At 42.3% G+C, this 18,236-nt stretch overlaps 2 long non-coding RNA genes and 4 other non-coding genes across 7 annotated transcripts; 4 read left to right on the plus strand and 2 right to left on the minus strand.

Moving 5' to 3' along the window:
- Positions 1 to 1,205: 1,205 nt before the first annotated feature.
- Positions 1,206 to 4,234, plus strand: LOC125385937. Its single transcript, XR_007225689.1, has 2 exons — positions 1,206 to 1,618; positions 1,703 to 4,234. It is a non-coding gene; the product is annotated as an uncharacterized LOC125385937 (long non-coding RNA).
- Positions 4,235 to 6,888: 2,654 nt separating this feature from the next.
- Positions 6,889 to 6,968, plus strand: TRNAL-UAG. Its single transcript has one exon. It is a non-coding gene; the product is annotated as a tRNA-Leu (tRNA).
- A 555-nt stretch (positions 6,969 to 7,523) lies between these two features.
- TRNAQ-CUG lies at positions 7,524 to 7,595 on the minus strand. The gene has a single exon. It is a non-coding gene; the product is annotated as a tRNA-Gln (tRNA).
- A 432-nt stretch (positions 7,596 to 8,027) lies between these two features.
- Positions 8,028 to 8,099, plus strand: TRNAA-UGC. Its single transcript has one exon. It is a non-coding gene; the product is annotated as a tRNA-Ala (tRNA).
- On the plus strand, positions 8,045 to 17,070 carry LOC105667098. Of its 2 annotated transcripts, none has more exons than XR_007225690.1 (3): positions 8,045 to 9,149; positions 16,829 to 16,925; positions 17,012 to 17,070. It is a non-coding gene; the product is annotated as an uncharacterized LOC105667098 (long non-coding RNA). The 2 variants fall into 2 exon arrangements; XR_001099739.3 differs by lacking the exon at positions 8,045 to 9,149 and adding an exon at positions 15,632 to 15,984.
- Positions 13,933 to 14,015, minus strand: TRNAL-UAA. The gene has a single exon. It is a non-coding gene; the product is annotated as a tRNA-Leu (tRNA).
- Positions 17,071 to 18,236: the final 1,166 nt, after the last annotated feature.

The following is an 18,236-nucleotide window of genomic DNA, read 5'->3' on the forward strand; positions in this document are numbered from 1 at the left end:
CATTGACACAAATGTCATATAGGGGGACAAGAAACACCGTAATTATGGCATTATAGGCAATCTCGGGAATAAGAAATATGTAGGTTATATTTCGAATCTCGCACTTATGCTTTGATTTTTGCGCAATTTAATCTTGATTACCAATAAATCAATGGAAGAAAAAGTAGAAGTCGGTGGTTTATGCAGTGAAATCTGATATTCGCGTAAAAAAGCACGGAGCTAAATTGAAATAACAGGAAGCTGCGGAGCACACGTATAATCATCGATTCCCCTCGAGCGTGCGGTCGTCCGGTATCAGCAATCAAAAGTTTCCTCTCCGTTTTTTCCCTTCTTTTCCATTTTTTGCCTCTCTTTTTCTTTCTTTTCAGAAGCCGCGCAACCGCCGTCCATCGACCGGACCGACATTTTACGTTTCACGAAGCCAGAAAATCGCGAAATTCGTAAGGATTTTATTAAGGTTTCCCGATTTAATTTTCCGAGGATACAGGACACTACTATTAAACGAGCGGAACACGTTTCCCGACGTCAACGCGAGCCAGTAATACAATAACCGTGTTGTCACGCTGACAGAGAGGCAATTTTAGGATTTCAGTCAACACAGCCCTCGAGAAACTCGCGGAACAAACGTTCTCTACGCGTTCGAAACTAAATTTTAATTACTCTACGTCGCGTGTTTCCGAGCAATAGCTCGTCGAACCACGCTCGCGAACCCACGTAAAGGAAAATTCTTTTCCTGCGTTCGATTAAATACCGAGGCAAATCGTTCGGACCGTCACGTTTCTTTCATCGGTGGAAAACAAAGGCGAAACACCAATGGATATATGTTGGCATATCGGAAGGTAAACGGGTTGAGGGATCTCGCAGGATGAATGCCGACCGAGCGCCCCGAAGGGACCGATGCTCGCTTGTTCGTTCTCGTTCGGATGCCTTTTTCCCTTTCCTCTCGCATGTTCGTCTCTCGAACAGGAGAATCGATCGCGATATAGTCGGCAATGAAATCGAAAAGAAGGAAAGAAAAGGGAAAAAGAAGCAATAAAAAAGAGGAAAGAAACGATAAAAGGAAGGGCGAAGCAGAAAATGCATATAACTGCAGAATCGTGTTGAACGCAGCGGAATAACGCGGTTTCCAACTTGGACGTTTGAACGTTTCCTAATCCGATTAGCGCAAAAACTGCATCCCATTGCAATGGAGCATTGGCGTTACGAACCGCGTGGCGTCTCTCTGCGCGAAATCGTGTACCACGCAGCCTGCACCGCCTGAAACTCGGCTGTACGCAGACTGCACGCAGACTGCACGCAGACTGCACGCAAGCAAGCCGCGCGGTTCATTTCTCAAGCTAAACGCATTTATCGGTGATGCACCGAGGGAGAAAATCAGAGCCCTCCGCCTCTCGCCGCCGACGTCGTACAGCCATTGTCCTCGCGTACGCGTCGCCGTTGTGTTAGAGAATGCCGTGGCGAGGTGCCGAGCAAGGGGCTGCGTCGGAGGGTTCGGAGTGGAAGGACAGGGAATAGAGGGTTGCACGCCATTCCTTCGACATTACGTCATACGTCGATTCTCTGGGGATTCCCACGGCGTCAACCCACGCCGAGAAACTTCGTCGACCGCATTCAGCAGGTAATACACCGCCGTTTTGCACTTATCACTGTTATTAGAGATATTAGTCAGCCGGTGCAGTTACGTACACTTTCTTTCTCGTAGGATACCGAGTTTTCTATTTGCTTTCATCTGGCAAGAGTTCTCTATTGGTTACCTATTAGAAGATGGAAGAGCTCGCGGTGTTTGTGTACGCGAAGAAAGTAGGTTTGTCGGTAGCGTGTAATATGTACGAAGAAAATGAAAGTTACGAGATCGATTCGCGTTGAACGGAAAAAGGGAATCGAAAAAAGGGAAACGAATTCCACGCGTTCGACGCTGGCAATCGTCCGATAAGAGCCATCCTCCTGTAATCGTTTTTCCACGTTCCAACCGAATCGTCGCTGGGTGAAGAAGTTTAAACAAAAAACAAAGGAGAGCGGGAGGAGAAAGGGAAACTGTGAAAAAGGGAACAAATAATGGAAATGGTGTCTCGCTTAGGGGTAATCGTCGTCGCGTGCTCGCAGAGTAAAAATGGGGCTGCCGCGGCTGATTAATCATCGGCAATCTCGCGAGAGCGCGTCGAAAGGACGCGGCCATTAAAGGCAAACGACGAGAACTTCGTCACCGGTCGGCGTTCGACGATCGTGTTCCGGGGTTGAACGAGTTATTTTTTTTTTTTCTCTCCCTTCGCGCGACGATACGTGGCAGAAGGAGAAACAGAGACGAACGAGTAATTTAATTGAAATTCCCCAACCGTGCCCTCACCAGCGGTGGCGCAGAAATTGTGGAAAAATCGAGTCATACGATCGCCGGGGCTGCGTGAAAATGGAATTACGGCGGAGAAACGAGGTTTGTCCGATGATGCAGGTGAACGCCGGTTTCACGAGGGATCGAGCAACCGAACGTACAAAGGGATGAAAAAACATAGACTCGTCAGTCCGCGGAAAGATCGAGGGTTTATAGGGACAAAATTTTTTTACCTTTAAATTTCCACGTAAATTAGCCTTGCAAAATTACTCTCAATTACTCTACGCGATGCTCGCGAGTGCGAGAACTCGTTCGATACCAACCATCGTGCGTATGCAGAGCGTTCTGGCTGCCTGGCCTCGAGCAGCAAGCGCAACTCGACTGAAAGATATCCTATCTACAGCGTACGTACGAGTTTGCCATACGTGTGTATGTACATATGTGTAAACGCGTATGTACGGTGTACAAATTGGTCGGCGCACAAATTGATCGATAATCTGACCGGTAATCGAGGAGTTTTCCGAAACGTTGCGTTGATGGCTCGTACAGCCGGAAATATTATAGTCGGGCGAAATCAGCCTCGAAATACCGACGGGACGGTGATCAAGGGTCGACCACTTATAGCGCAATTTGTTTTAATTAAAAATCGTCCGTGCCTGCGGTACAATGAAATTCGCATTATACGCGACGATGCACGGCGATATAGGAATTTCGTTAGCGAAAACGCAACGTGAGATCGATAGCGATACTGTACCGATATCGCTGTATGGTATACCGTCTCACGAGTCGATGAGTCGCGATATTAAATGTACTGGCTCGGTGTTAATTATGAATCCACGGGAGTACGCGAATCGAACGATCGTATCGCTGCGGAGGCCTCATTTCGATATGCACATTTTAATTAGCGCTTAACCGAAGAAAGGGCGATATCTCGGTGGCGAGACAAACAGAAACACCGTAATTCGATTCGGAAGGTGCAAATATTTGATAAGGTTGTAACGTTGTGTTACCAGAGGTTCGCCAGAGGCGTGGTAGCTTGTAGGCGGAATCGGTGCAATGAAGTGCATATAGACACTTCATCACCGCGCATCCGGAATCGCCGGAGGTCAGTTACGCGAAAATATTCCCCGTTGTAACATCGTGTTTCGGAAAACGGGAAGGCTGCCTTCGGTCCGGAAACACGCAAACTCCGCCTATAGCCTGCGTGTTTCGGCCATCTGAACCGTCTATTTCGGGTTTACAGCGGCGGAAACCCGAATCGAAACGGAGGTCAGTTACGAGAAAATATTGACTGATCGCGCGTAATGGCACACCCGAGCGCCAACAATAGAATCGTGCCTCTGCCTACGTGTACGTAGCTATCGCGATGCGAAGCACGCGTACCTGTACTCGTGTGTATCCATTCTCGTACCTATGTCTATGTACCTGTACATACACGTATATACGCAAATTCACGCATCCATACATTGAAACATGCACGCGTTATCGCGTACGAATCACGAGTAGAGTCGGCTAAGCGTAGAGACGCGCGGCCTGATGTTAAAGCACGGACATTTCCTGGTCCTCATCAATTGTCATTAAACGACATGATTATTGCGCGTGTTGACGATTATTGCGGCGATAGGCCGTTACCGGAATATCCAGCGAAGCCCGCGGTCTCATAATGATCGATGCTCGATACGTACTCATCGAGTATTTCGTTAATGGCCAGGACATTGTGTCGAGCGATGTGCACGGCCTCGCGAAAATGCCAAAAGCCCTCTCCCATTGACCGTTAACGAGCCGTTTCGAGGAGAGCGCGTTTTATCCAAAGAGTCCCTTTGGTTCCGTTTTCCGCATGATGTCACGGCGGTTGTTATCAGGGCGCGACCATCGATCAATGACCCTGTCGATAAATCGCCAATGCGATAACATCCAATCGGATTATTTCGCGGTTCGCTGATTATTTGAATTTTTCCAGGTGATTCTTGCACGACCACGCTAATGACTTCGATCGTTCAGGGAAAGATCGTTTAACGCGCGAAATGATCGTATCATCCGGTTAATCGTTAGTCGGACGAGAGATGAATTTGCGTTACCGAAACGAACGAACTGTAAGTCACGAAACAGAGCACCTGTACGTACGTCGAGTATATTATCCGGCTACGAGAGCGTGTTCCCTTCGCTAGGTCCGATGATTCGCCGAAAATAATAGATTTATCATCCCCAATTGGCTTCTAGCAGTTTATTTCATGGGAATCCATGGACGATGAACGCCCCCGCGCGGGCCCCTCGTAACGCAACACGCTGATATACGCGCAAGGATTTTCTCTATGATATGCAACATGCGGGACGTAATTCAGTCGGTGCAAGTCATCGGGATCATCTACGTAGGACTAGGATCGCCGCTAACGATCCATCATTTACCGCGACAGCCACGAGTATTAGGTTAAAGTGGCGGCGTGATTCTGCTAAACGCGATGCTAAACAGGTACCGCTTCTGTCGCGAACCTTTCCACCGTCGAGGAACAATATCGTCACGTATCGAACGATCGGTACGTGCACGTTACTTGTCGATATCGAGCGTCGACGTCGATCGTAACGAGCGTACACGCGTAGAAGACGTTAACCGTACGTTAACGAGGAAACGTTATGAAAATTTGTACAATGCCACTTCTAGAGATCCAGTAGTTTGATAAATAAATGAAAAAAGTGAATATATCCGAGGTAAAAAGGGGCGAGGTTATAAAACATCGGTGTAAAGAATACGAAATCGCGACATTTATCTTCTATTTTGCAGTATGCTCGTATCTTCAACCCCGTAACGAGGGGATCCTCACTTGCAAAGACCGATTTCGTCTTATCTGTCCGGCTTATCAGCTACAAGAATATTCACGCGAATTTATCGATCTGTCCGCAGTCGTTTCGGCATGGCTGGCGTTTTCTTTCTTTCTCTCTCTAAAGCGTTAGTTTTACGCTCGTCGTCCCCGAGAGACGTGATAAGGAAAAAAAAGACGAGGGGAAGGAAGAAGGAGAAAGAAAGATGAAAAATAAGAAGACTCAAACTTGAAGTCGCGTTATGAGCATGAATTTTTATATTGAGATATTATCGCGCCGCTGCCGGGAAGGGAAAATAAAAACGAAGTTTCGTTTCGCGACCATAATGACGTACGTTCGTGCGTATCATCGCCGATTTCGTCGCTTCTTTTTCTTCCTTTCGTCCAGCTGAATGTGCAAGCGTACCTTTAAGAAAGAACAAAAAAGAAGAAGAAACAGAAACTACACGCGAGAGTAACGACCGTTGAAATCGATCGTAAAAATTTTCGTTCCTCGTGAATTAAGTTTCTCCCCTCTTCTTAACGGTGGTTAGAGCCGTGTTACGCGAAACACGATGCTTCGTTGGATTACGCAACTCGTTTGGCAAGAATAGACGACCCGCGTGTACGCTGTTACACGTATAACACACACTGTCGGCAGAATGCGAGACCACCTCTTTATCATGATGATAACCTGCGACGATCATCCGTAGGCTGCGATGAAAACGTTTAATCATTGCTTCACGATGGCTACTTCCTGCCTTAATTGCCCGTTTGTTGACTTAATTAATTGTTTCTAGCGCAGGAGAAGTAATTTCTGACGTACAAAAATAGGTACATCGCGTGTAACATATTGCTGCATTTTCTAGACAACGTTCCACGAAGCATAGAGATTTTATAATTACGTTTCTATTTAAGCAAGTTTCAGTAAGAATATAAGTAGAAACGTAATCCAAACTTCTTCAAGACATCAAATTTATTTATAAAACTGGAGTAACTATTGTTGGAGGTATCCTGTGCGGAATCATTAGAGAAGACGACAACAGTTTCTAGAACTTGCTCTAGTTTTATAAATAAATTACAAGTTTCTAAGAACTACTAATTACATTTCTACTCATCCTTACGTTTGCTTTAAGATTTTTGATAGACCAAGCAGTAATTGAGTCGCTCTTAAAATTATTTTACAACAACAATCGTGATTAGCCTGCAAATATGTATAGCCTATTATTTACTTAAAAAAATGTATTTCGCTTTTCCTATTTAAAAGCTGAGGTGGTTATTAAACGTGTCGATTCGTTTAATAAAGACACGAGTGATAAAATCGTAATAGTCGATATATTAAAAACTCTAATATAAATCGCTAATTACTCTACTATTAAACTGTCCGAGAGAGCACGTTCGTATATTTATAACTACAGTTGTTATCATAAAAAATTCAAATGTAACTCCGGTTGACGTTTACAAATAACGGCAAAAATAGTTTGTCCGGAGTTTGTTTACCGTTGAACCTAGCAAACCAAAAAAACGTTGGTATTCCAAGGCACAGTAATATGAGTCTCTCCCGATTCAAACCTTTCGTTGACCCATGTGCCGCTACAAAGGGATATCGGAATACTAGAAATTATTAAATCGAGATAGCAAATATGATAGAGCTTACTATTTAAATTTGATGTAATGGAAAATGTTGGATAACACAGTAACTCGTGTTATGTAATATATATGGTGACGTATAGGTTATGTGCGGAGATAGGGACGAAAAGTTTTCGAGGCAGCGTGGCCGAGCGGTCTAAGGCGCTGGTTTTAGGCACCAGTCCGTAAGGGCGTGGGTTCGAATCCCACCGCTGTCAATTTATTTTTTTTTTTTTCGCTCGTATAATTAACGATAGTCGCCAAAGTGTAAGATGCACACGCAAACTCATTTTTTTTTTTTATTCATAAATATATCATATCATAAAATTTATGAAATTCACTAACTATAATTTTATTAGATCTAGGAAGATATCGGTAATCGATAATTCACGATGTCGATCCTTTAGGAGAGGATCATAACGATAAATAATGCAATTTTACATTGTTATGTCTCAGCGTAGCATACTGAGTATCAGTTAAAGCAATGCACACAATGCAAGTTAGTTTAAGCGTGATATGTAATAACTCTGTAACAGTTTGGAGAGAAATGAACACTCTGTTATTAGTATTCATGTCACAGACATTTGAGTGTTAAATATAAACTCACATGTATTGTAAAATATAATTTGCTAGTTCAATAAAGCTAAAAAGCTGAAAAAGTCGTGTAAATTCTAACTTAAGGGAATAAGTTAGTAAAATATCGAAGATATAGTTTGTGTTTATGGTTAAGATGGTTATGGTTAAAAATTTTGGCAAAAAAGTCCAAAATTCAAAGGTCCCACCGAGATTTGAACTCGGATCGCTGGATTCAGAGTCCAGAGTGATAACCATTACACCATGAGACCTTCGAGGAGGGTTAATAAAAATATAAACCAAATGTGACCTTGAAATTGCAGGTCATTACTATAAATACAGAAAAGTTACTGAGACAAGATCAAGAATCGATTCGATCGTAAGACAACGCTAAAAACTACAAGACTCTTACTGTATGTCCATCTTTCTTTAGAAACGAAATTAATAAACAATTAAATAAATAAAATCGTCAAAATATCTTAAGCAAAGGTGATCGATGCATGATTTTAAACGCCATGATTGAATCAATTCACTAACGTGTAAAGATATCTTCCTCTAAAAAAGACGAAAAATTTATTTATACATTTCAATAAAATCTTAAAGCGTGTATGTAATTATGTTAAATAGGAATAAAAATTGTTCAAACAAGATCGATAATAATTATAGATATCTGTTCTTCAATTTGTTCGATTGAATTAAAAAACGGGGATGTAGCTCAGTGGTAGAGCGTTCGCTTTGCATGTGAAAGGCCCCGGGTTCGATCCCCGGCATCTCCAATTCTTTTTATTTTTTTTTTTATTCTTCACGAAATATTCAATTAGACTTACTTACAATATCCCATTATTGGCAGAGGAGAACACGATATTGTGAAAGTCGCTCGGTTTCCAAACATACGGGACGGTCATATACTTGTTCTGATTACACTTGACGTATCTTTTATCGCTCGAATCTATTTATGGCGGCCGTCAGTCGACATTCAAAGGCGACGGTCGTATATCTGTTTCGATTATAAACACGTTGTATATACACATTACGTTATATCGTTCAAATCTAATTCTAACCTAACCCCAATCTATAGCGTTCATTTTTCCTTCTTTATTTCTTTATTTCTTTTGCCTATTATCAAAATAATAAATTACTTGTTCTAGTTAATATCGATGAACATTATTAGTAACGTTTAATTAACGATATCGCGAATATTATTTAACTACAAACATTATACTCGTAATATTTTGTATTTAATGATGTTGTTATAATGTACGCTTCACCTGTGAATTAAACCAATCAACTTCATCAAGATAGTACATCGTTCAGTACCTGACGAGTTAAACTCCGATCATATTGATCGACTGCAGAGATTGAGAAATTTATAAAAAATGGACTTGATCAGATTGATTTGCCAGTGTTTCATTTACCGCGTGCCTCTTTTCTCATTATTTCACATGCACGCTACACAATTAAATGTTAACCATGATCAAACACGTTTCGCATAGCGCTTCGAAATGAGCAGCAACTACGCACTTATGGCACGTGATTGACTTCGCGATTGCGAACACGTGCAGTACGATTATCGACGCGATGCAGCGTACACCGATCGCGAGACGAGTCACACACCGAACGAAAATACGAGTAATACGAGTACGAAAAAAAAAGGAGAGAAAGAAGAATAAAGATTAGAGGAATAAAAAAGAATTCATATAAGAAAAGCAAGAGGCAGAAGAATCGCGAGTCGTCGTATTCAACTGGATGGCCATGGCCGTATGTAAAGCGAGAAGCATCGGGGAGATGATAGGATGCAAACGAAGCCGAGCGAAGGAGATTGAATGGTAATAGTCCTCGATTCGTCATATGCAAAAGTTTCGTATAAACGAGTGAAAAGCGGTCCCCGTGGTCGAAGACGGAGAAAGATGGTATCGTTTGAATTGCCGTGCTCATCGCGGGGCCGGATACTTCGTATCTGTTCGTGACGATAAACGCGAAGAGAATAATCGCGTGAAATATACTGTGACAGCTTCTTTTTTTTTCCCCCTCTCTTTTCTCTCACACGCTTCTTTTTTTTCTTCGTGCTTCCTTCTCTTCTTTCTTCCTATCGCAGAGTATACAACGTGGCGAACCGGAGAGTATTAATCATCGTACTACGGAGAAACGACGCAGTAAGGCAGAAACATAGCTCGGTTGTAACGTAATAGAACCGCCGATGAGTTGGTACGGTGCAAGAAATACACACCGATGCGGGAATAAAGGCCTTGATTGATCGGAGGTAAACGTGACCGTTTAAATGTTGCGGCAGCCGGCTAGGAAAGAGGCAAAAGACACGGTCGATCGCGAAAAAAGATACGACCGTGGCGGCGGTGGCGGCACAGCTCGTTTCTTTTTCCATTGTTTCGAGCCAACCATTATCCACCATGCAAATTCATCGGCGTCCACTCTGCCTCTGGCACTCCGCGTTACGTAAATCTATTTTGCACTGCCGGTGGACGGTCGGTGCATCTCGATGAAAGAAAAAGGAGCGCGAAGTCATCGCGAAACGGTGACGTTTTGTAACTTGTCTTGTGAAACGCGAGGACCTTGAACAGGAATTCTAAAGAGAGGGACAGAGAAAGAGAGAGAAAAAGCTGGAAAATTAGAGAGTACCGCGTGTCGGATCGCCAACGCTATGGGACACACGCGAAGAAATCTAATAGAGTCGCCTAAATCAGCCGGCATTCCTCGCGTTATTCCCTCGAAAGGGAAAGAAACGGATCCCCCTTGTCGTTCGACCGTTATAATATTCTGTCCGGCAATCCCGTATCTATTTTATTCCGTCCCCGAGTCGCGGCGTAACTACGTGAAAACAACATAAAGAAAAAGAAGAAAATCACGTCGCATAGAGATATCGAGTTTTGACCCCGATGGGGTCAGCAGTGGAGCGTGTGACCATTTTGTCACCCTCGCGAAAATTTTATTTACGAATATCCGTTGATGTATACGGTGTCCGAGGCTCGCGGATCGACATAAAACCATCCTGCACGTGGAACATGGTTCTTTTTCGTGTTAGGCGTGCTGCAAACTTCCGGCTGAATTTAAATGTCCAATTGAACGGGACGTGGATTTCTCGTCCCTCGATTTGGAGCTCTGCGCGTTGGGGTGTTCGACGAGACACGGAAACGTCGTCCTCGACGTGGTATCTCGGGTCGTTGTTCCGTCAATTCGTGTCTCTTCGAGGCAAACAAGAATTCGCGTCACGTAGGTGTCTCCACTTCGCGTGATAAGTCTGCTCGAAGAAATTACGCGTTAATTCGATGCTCTCGCACCGCTGTATTCCTCGTTGTTCGCAACGACGAAAGGGAGAGGGTGCGAGCTGTTCGAGCCTCGATTGAATGGCGAGGGCGAATGAAACAGAGAGGAACAGAGAGAAAGAAAAGGAGGAAAAAGGATTTAAAAGAAAAAGTCAGTCGGGTGTCCAATGGTACGAAGCGCAACGGGAAGTGACGAGCGAGGTGGTTAGAGGTGACTGCAGCAGAAATCCATCAGATGGAAGAGATCACGCCTGTCTCCATGCCCGGGACAATGACGCGGCCCGCAGACGCTTGTTTTTGTATTCTCGCTCTTCTCTCTTCCTCGCTCGTCCTTTCTTTTCCTTTTCTTCCTCTATTTTTTTCTGCGTCCTTTTTTCCCTTTTCCTTATTTTTTTCTACCTTCCACCCCGACTCCATCACCACCCCCGGCGCCCGATTCCACGCGGCACTGTGTTCCAAGCCGTGCAACGAACGGCCGAATGGGTAGGGGAGCTTTAAATATTTAGGCGGCTAATTTTCACGGAGGATTTTTAAGCCGACGAAGGAAAGTGAGAATTGAAAAGAAACGCGGTGACGCGGAGCAAGAAGAGGACTGTGGGCGAAATGTCCTCCAGACTGAAATAATAATAAGAGGCGCCAGCGCCTTTAATCACGATATTAAACATTTACGATTGCTATGGCGTCCTGCTCTTAAGACGGCTATTCTTTTCTTCTTTTTTTTAACGCGGCCCCGATCCGATCTTCCCTTCTGCACAAAGACGACCTACTCTCCTCCCTGCAACCGCCAACGCTCGCGCCACCTCTTGTTTATGTTTACGTACCTTCTGATAACCTTACGCGAAGATCAAGCCGGTTCACCGAGGCTTCCTTCAAGATGTACATCCCGTGAACGGTGCAACCATACGACCAACACTCGAGATTGTTGCCACACGGACGGAAGTGAAGCTCGGGAAGAAGAGGGTGGGTCCATCTATCGCGGTTGTAACAGAGGGTCGAGAGCGAAACGAGAACTCGCTCAAAGAAACCGTCGTTGGACGTACGAGAAACGCTTCATTTTTCTTGGCTGTTGCGCCATAAGCCACGAAGATTATGTCCAGGCTGATCCTGACTGTATCGATGACAATGGCGAAAGGCAGCGGCGAATCGAGCAGACGAGAAGCTTAATCTAGTCCTCAGTTTGTTTTGCTTTGCCGTGCGATTTGTCATCCATTGTCCGACCGAGTACGCTCGGCCCGCCATGAATCGTTATTTATGGTTTTCGCTTGATTAATTTTTGCCTCATCTTCGTGATATCGCGAAATTGTCTGCGTCAAGCGCAGCCTTTCGTGGCTGACACTCGATTTACGATTTACAAGCGTTTCCATTGTCGCTGGCAATTCTGCTTGTGAAAGTAACGCGGATGGTTGAAAAAATTCCCACGAACGAACAAAATTTTACATCGGCTTTGCAACTAGCGTTGGTTTCACCCAACCGATTGTTGGAACAAAACCTCGTTGAATTTAGTCGAAGGGATACCATCGGGCGCGAAGATCTCGTTGGGGTGAAATCACATTTTTAAGCTTCGATTAAGGTGACGATAACGCGGGGCGATAGCCTGAGAAGATAGAGATGAATTTAATATTCCGAATCCGGATAACGCGATTTCACCGGACGTCAGGCTTGAAACGCGTAAGCATTATAAGTACGATTTCCCTTTTCTGTTCGTCGAGGGTTGGATTGCTTCGTAGCCGAGGTATTTTCGAGGTTGAACCTGTTTTTCAATTTCTTCCTGACTCGCTTTCACGCTTCGACGTGTTGCAATCGAATTATCGTGACACCGGTTGGGTCGAGCGAACGAGAAACGAACAACGAACCCTCGATACTCCTCGAAGCATCGATAAGAATTTAACTGGTAACTCAAATTACATAATGCAAAGTGGTCGTCGATCGATGAACCTGGTTATACGAAGAAAGATGGAAGAAAGGAAGTTTGGAACGAGTCAGAAGGGCAACAGGAAAAAAATAATGCGAAGTACCCCGATTCGCGGACACCTACCCAAACTGCTCCGTTCCTCCCTGTCGTTCATCCCCTTTTTTTCATAGCAGACCCTTTATACGTCGACCACAGTATCGACAGGAACGGCACCCCTCAGCTAAGGGGTGGATCTTCGAAGCTGCTGCATTGTGCAACGTTCGCGCAAGGGTTGCTTGAAATACGCGCGTCTGATTTTTGTCCTTTCTTTTTCAACGCGATCACCGTCCTCTCCCTCTCGCTCTGCCTCTGTTCCCGGTGATCCTGCAATCGTGCAAGCAACGAAGAAAGTCGAGATATTCGTGTGGTAACGTGAGAATGACAACAGATGCGGTGGAATGAAATTACAAGTGTGCCGGGTTCATGGTGCCCCGGCAAGTACACAGGAGTTGTGCTTTTTTAGCGAAATTGTTGTGACAAGCATTTCAACGAGCGACTCTTGGCGTTTGCTTTCTTCTCGATGCCGGCACACGGCATCCCCTTTTTGAATAGGGTGGTCTCATGACACTTTTACGGTGTCAAGTCCTGGTCTTCTGGGAACAGGGCTGGCCCTGCTGTTCGGTAATCCGATTTAATCGGCTCTTTTTCCTTCCCGGTACGACGATTCGTATGAAACTGTTGGCGAAACTTGGAAACGTCGATAAAACGTTTGACAAGCCTCTACGATTTACAAAAGGGGAAGAGCATGTTCGTAAGGCCTCTGAACGTTTCGTCGAATACGAATTATGCACGTGAAACGAACGATACGATCGTAGAAACGTTGGTAAGTCGTCGGGTTCGCTAAGAAACCCGTACGGTTATGTAAATACACGGAGACGAAAATGGTTGGTACGCGACTCGGTGTAACAGGATTAACGGACTAAAGTTGCTCGCGCATAGTTCGTTGCCTTATCTCAGCTTCCCTAATTGTCTATGACTATTCATCAAGTCATTTATACTCGGCTCAATTATCGCTGCCATCAGTTACGAGACTCGAGTCACTTCGAATCCGGCTTCGGCGAAAGCTCCGACCATTTATCTTTACGCGGAGATACCCCGTAATTGCAAATCAGCTTCTAGCCCGTCAATTAATGATTTGTTAGCAAAACCATTTCTCTTCTCATTTAAACACAATTTTCTCGTTAAGGAAATATTTCAGATTTTTATTCCGTGTCCGAGAAATTGGATATGTAATTTGTGAGATATATTTATACGTATATATATTCATTAAATATGACAATTCTTTAAATAAATCGATTAATTAATTAGAGTTGCTATACGGATGATAAATACGTTTAATTAGTGTTGGTATATATGATAAAATAAAAAACAAAAAATATTTGCTAAGTGTGGGGTTCGAACCCACGCTCCCAGAGGGAACCAGAACTTAAGTCTGGCGCCTTAGACCGCTCGGCCAACCTAGCATTGTTGAAATGTCGTAGTGTTATATAGGTATACATAGTACCCATCGGTTACTATTAGTTTATAATTTGCATTAAATGACAACATATTATATGTGACAAAAGCGTATTGTATAATTTAAAATGAAATTTAATTTTAACCTATGTTATGCAAATACGAATATATCTAAAGAAAACATATAGTTTAATTTAGCATGATAAATGATGTTAAAAAAGTTATTTGGCACCTACAGCTATGACCTAATGGTTTTTTAAATTCTTATTTAAATTCAACGCCGTACTCCTTGATTGATGCAAATTTATCAATTTACAGAACAATAGATTAATTTACCGTGAAGCGGTAACGAACTTTCCTTTCTTGAGAATCGTAGAAAAATTATGGAAGTTGTAAAAGGCGAAGGGCGATTTGAATAATACAACCATTATTCACCCTCGTTATTTTCAATGTTGACTAATGATCGACTTAAGAAAATAGCGCGCACTCGTAAAACTCGATTGCGTTCAGATACGAACGTTCTCTCTCTCCCTTTCCTTTTCCTCCTTCTCTCTCTATTATACAAGAGCGTATGTTGCGCTTTTATGCGCGTCTCCTTTGGGGAACGCGATTGAAATAATTATGATTCAAGACACTTACCGAAACGGTGGATATACTTGGCTCGCTTCAACTTGGTCCGATATAATCGTCTACCTTCTCACGTGAGAAAGTCCAACGACCTGTTTCCATTAGTCGCTTTAACACTTAATACAGTGGTCTGCGGATTTATACGCGTATCATCCACGGTGCTTCACTGATATAACAGTAAGGAATTGTGTACACAATACGATTGTGTGATGCATGGTCGATAAGTCAGTGTATCTCGTACACATATACGTTGGCGTCGTAATAAAACCGAATCGTACTGTCTGGACTATATTTCGTGTCGTAAAAAAACGGTAACTTCCCTGAAAGTAGTCGCGTATCGTTCTATTCGTTGTTAGTATATTTACAAACGGGGTTAGGTTTGATGTCGTGGTTGATGTTGGGATCGCGTGCCACCACTGTCGTACCAGTCTGCACCTATCCCGTCGTTAAAGCATACTTCGCCATGTCATTAACGTAATCACTCTCCGTCACTTTGAGAACTCAACAGAATACTCGATATTTTAAGTAGTCAAAACTTTTCGTTTCACTTCCGACGTGATTGCTCGTGAATTTCCACTCGTGTTCGTGTTGAAGAAGATACGATAAATCGTTTCACGGTCTCAGACACAAATGCATCATGCAGTTGGAGACGCCTAGTGATGGGATCTGAAACACTTCGAATTACATATATATGTACTTCGAAACTATATATGTACATAAATATGTCTGTATACATATGGCGAAAAATTTGAATCACCTTGAAAATTATACGAAGCTTAAAAGTCTTAAAAGTCTTGAAAGCTTTGATAGGTTTGAAATAAAATAAAATAGAACCGCGCAAAATATATAAAAAAATGAGCACTGTTATGTATATTACTTATTGAATAATGAAATTGTATCTAAAGTTAATATAGTATTGTATATAATGTAATATATTATATATAGCTTAGAGTAATTATATAAAAGTAATTATATTTAAAGTTAAATAAGTTAATACTTAAATGATAGTAATGCTTTTATTATTTATTTAGTAACAATATGCAACTGATGTGAAATTAGGATATTCGTTACTAGAGACGCCTATAAACGTTTGAAAAATGCGCGAAACCGAAGAGACGCAATACAACATTGTACATTCGATAGGACGCCAAGCTCCTCAGAGGTCGTGAAATAGGAGAGTGATTAGTTAAAACACGAATTTCTACAAAAACACATGTGTTTTCGAATGTAAACACGACGCCACTGAAACGCAGCTGCTGAATAGACTCCTGTCGTCCGAATTTAGGTTAACATATGCCAAACTTGACTTCTTCGAAGAATTTGAAACCCACGCAGCGGGTTAGCCTAAAGGTATTTATCCTGAAATCACTTGCATTTATATAACTGACATTGGAATTTCGATAATTTACACAGAATTGGATTGCGTTTTGTGCGATATAAAATAGTAATTAACCGTGAAACACTTGTGAAATAAATCGAGGGCAATAAATATTAATTGATTAATTATACTTGATCGAACATCGTCTAAATTTCAAAAAGTTCAACTCAAAGGATTGAGTTGGCTTTTTATTAGAAGGCATTGACCGAGTTCCTAATGCTTTTCTTTGAAAGCGAAGGTTTACGTGAGCTACAGAAATGAATTTCGTGTCGCGGTCGATGCGCGAGATGTTTTTCTACGAAAACGTAATTGACAGGTTAGGTTATCGAGAAATAATCATAGCATAAGAAACCACAAACCTTGGTAAGTGAAGGAAGGGCTTTGTATGCTAAGATTGATAAAGAATTTTGTTTGTAAATACTGATTACATATAAGTATCAACGACACGCGATCGTCCTCAACCTACTGGGTTATCGCGAGAAAGGAACAGCGTACCGTTGTGTGATATTTTTTATCCATTTTGATTTTTACGCTATCAAGCTTCGTAAACATTTTTTATCCGCGACGGTATCTTTAAAAACGCGCAGTAAAACCTATTCGTTATCGGGATATTATGATATACGATCGACTTTTTTTTATATTATTGCGTGAAGTTTGAAAATGCGAATAGGAATACAGTATGCTCAACCTAACGATCGATCAAAAATTAATAGTGTCATGGCGTCGTAACGGTCAAAGTTGGTATTGCTGTAAAGCATTTGATTCGCTGCTGTACTTTTTAAATTTCGAATTAGCTTTGTTCTGGTGGCTTTTCAGTGTTCGCAGATTGCAATGGAAGATGTAAAGCGTGTACGGTTGAAAGTACGATGGGATTTCCGCTTTCTAGAAAATGCAGACGGAGTTCCACAATGATGTACGTATGTAGTCCTTTGACTCTGTGTACGGTTATAGAGAAAAATTAGCTTTTTGAAATAATCCACGTGTGTTATTGGCTAGTAGGGGTCGTTTCATGTTCACCGCTCATTGTTTTCGTCGTACCACGAGGGACTGCTTTTATGTCAATACTTCAAAGTGCTATAACCTACGTGGGGGTATCATACGAGGCAAAAGTTACGTGAACCAGCGTCGCACCATCTTCATTATCATCTTCAGGTGTCTCTGTACGGTAACGTACAACTTACGTATGCCAAAGGGCATCTTTGTATTTAAGACTACTTTAAGAGCATGCACGAGTCAGTTTCCTTGTTATATGCAGAGATACACAGTCTAGTCTTTGCATTTCTTATTACGTATATTTAATGAATTAAATATAGTAAAGCAAATTTGAAAGACAAGTGAATAATTTACATGCAAAAAATAGATTTTATTAAAGATTCATTCAAACTGCTTATTTCTAACCTTTACAACGTTCTACCAATTTTTTAATATATTTCAGAGTATGTAATAAATGAAAGATAGCAAAAATGTTCTGAAATTTAATAGAAAGGACGTCGAACTTCCATTTCATTTTTTATCTGGTCTGTGTATCTCTGCTTTTCATTACAATGTACAATACCGAGAAAAGCGGAACTTTGTGATGTATACGCGTACCGAACTAAGCATTGGTGGAGAAGAGCACTGTCGATTGCATCCGCCGACAGGAACACTAATCATGGGACTCGCTGTCTTTTAAGATTATTAAAATCGTCAAAGCTTCAACGTCCTCAAAGGGTTAATTACCCTACGGGATATTTATGGCTGGGTTGCTCTCTTCCCTCGCTCGCCAGGGAGCAGAGGCTATTAAAGAAGGAGCACGCGGACAGAGAAGAGGTAGACTGCGAACTGCCGCGGAAAAGAGCCTTTCTCTTCGTGTGTCATTGTCAGGGCTTGTAGATAGATTGCGCAGCCGGTAATTGATTTCCTGTGCCGTGTCGAATAATTGAACGCTCGATGTTATACAGTTTTACTTAAAAGAAAATAATATTTGATTTATGTCTATCATTCGCGTTCAACGAATTCTTCAAAACGTTCCAATGTAATTTGAAATTTACAAGCACTAGACTGCCTTTTATATTTTCCAAAGTAAAAATCGCTTCCTAGATTCTAGGTAAAATATACATGATCTTTCGAAATAGCTAAATTTCACATGACAAACAAGAAGTTTCGTATTTGAAATTTATTGATGAAGTAGCGTTTAATAGTATGTAATGACACATGTAATGTCAATCATGTTTCATTGAAATAA

Source organism: Bombus terrestris, chromosome 2 (genome assembly GCF_910591885.1).
Source record: "Bombus terrestris chromosome 2, iyBomTerr1.2, whole genome shotgun sequence".
Classification (NCBI taxonomy): Eukaryota; Metazoa; Arthropoda; class Insecta; order Hymenoptera; family Apidae; genus Bombus; species Bombus terrestris.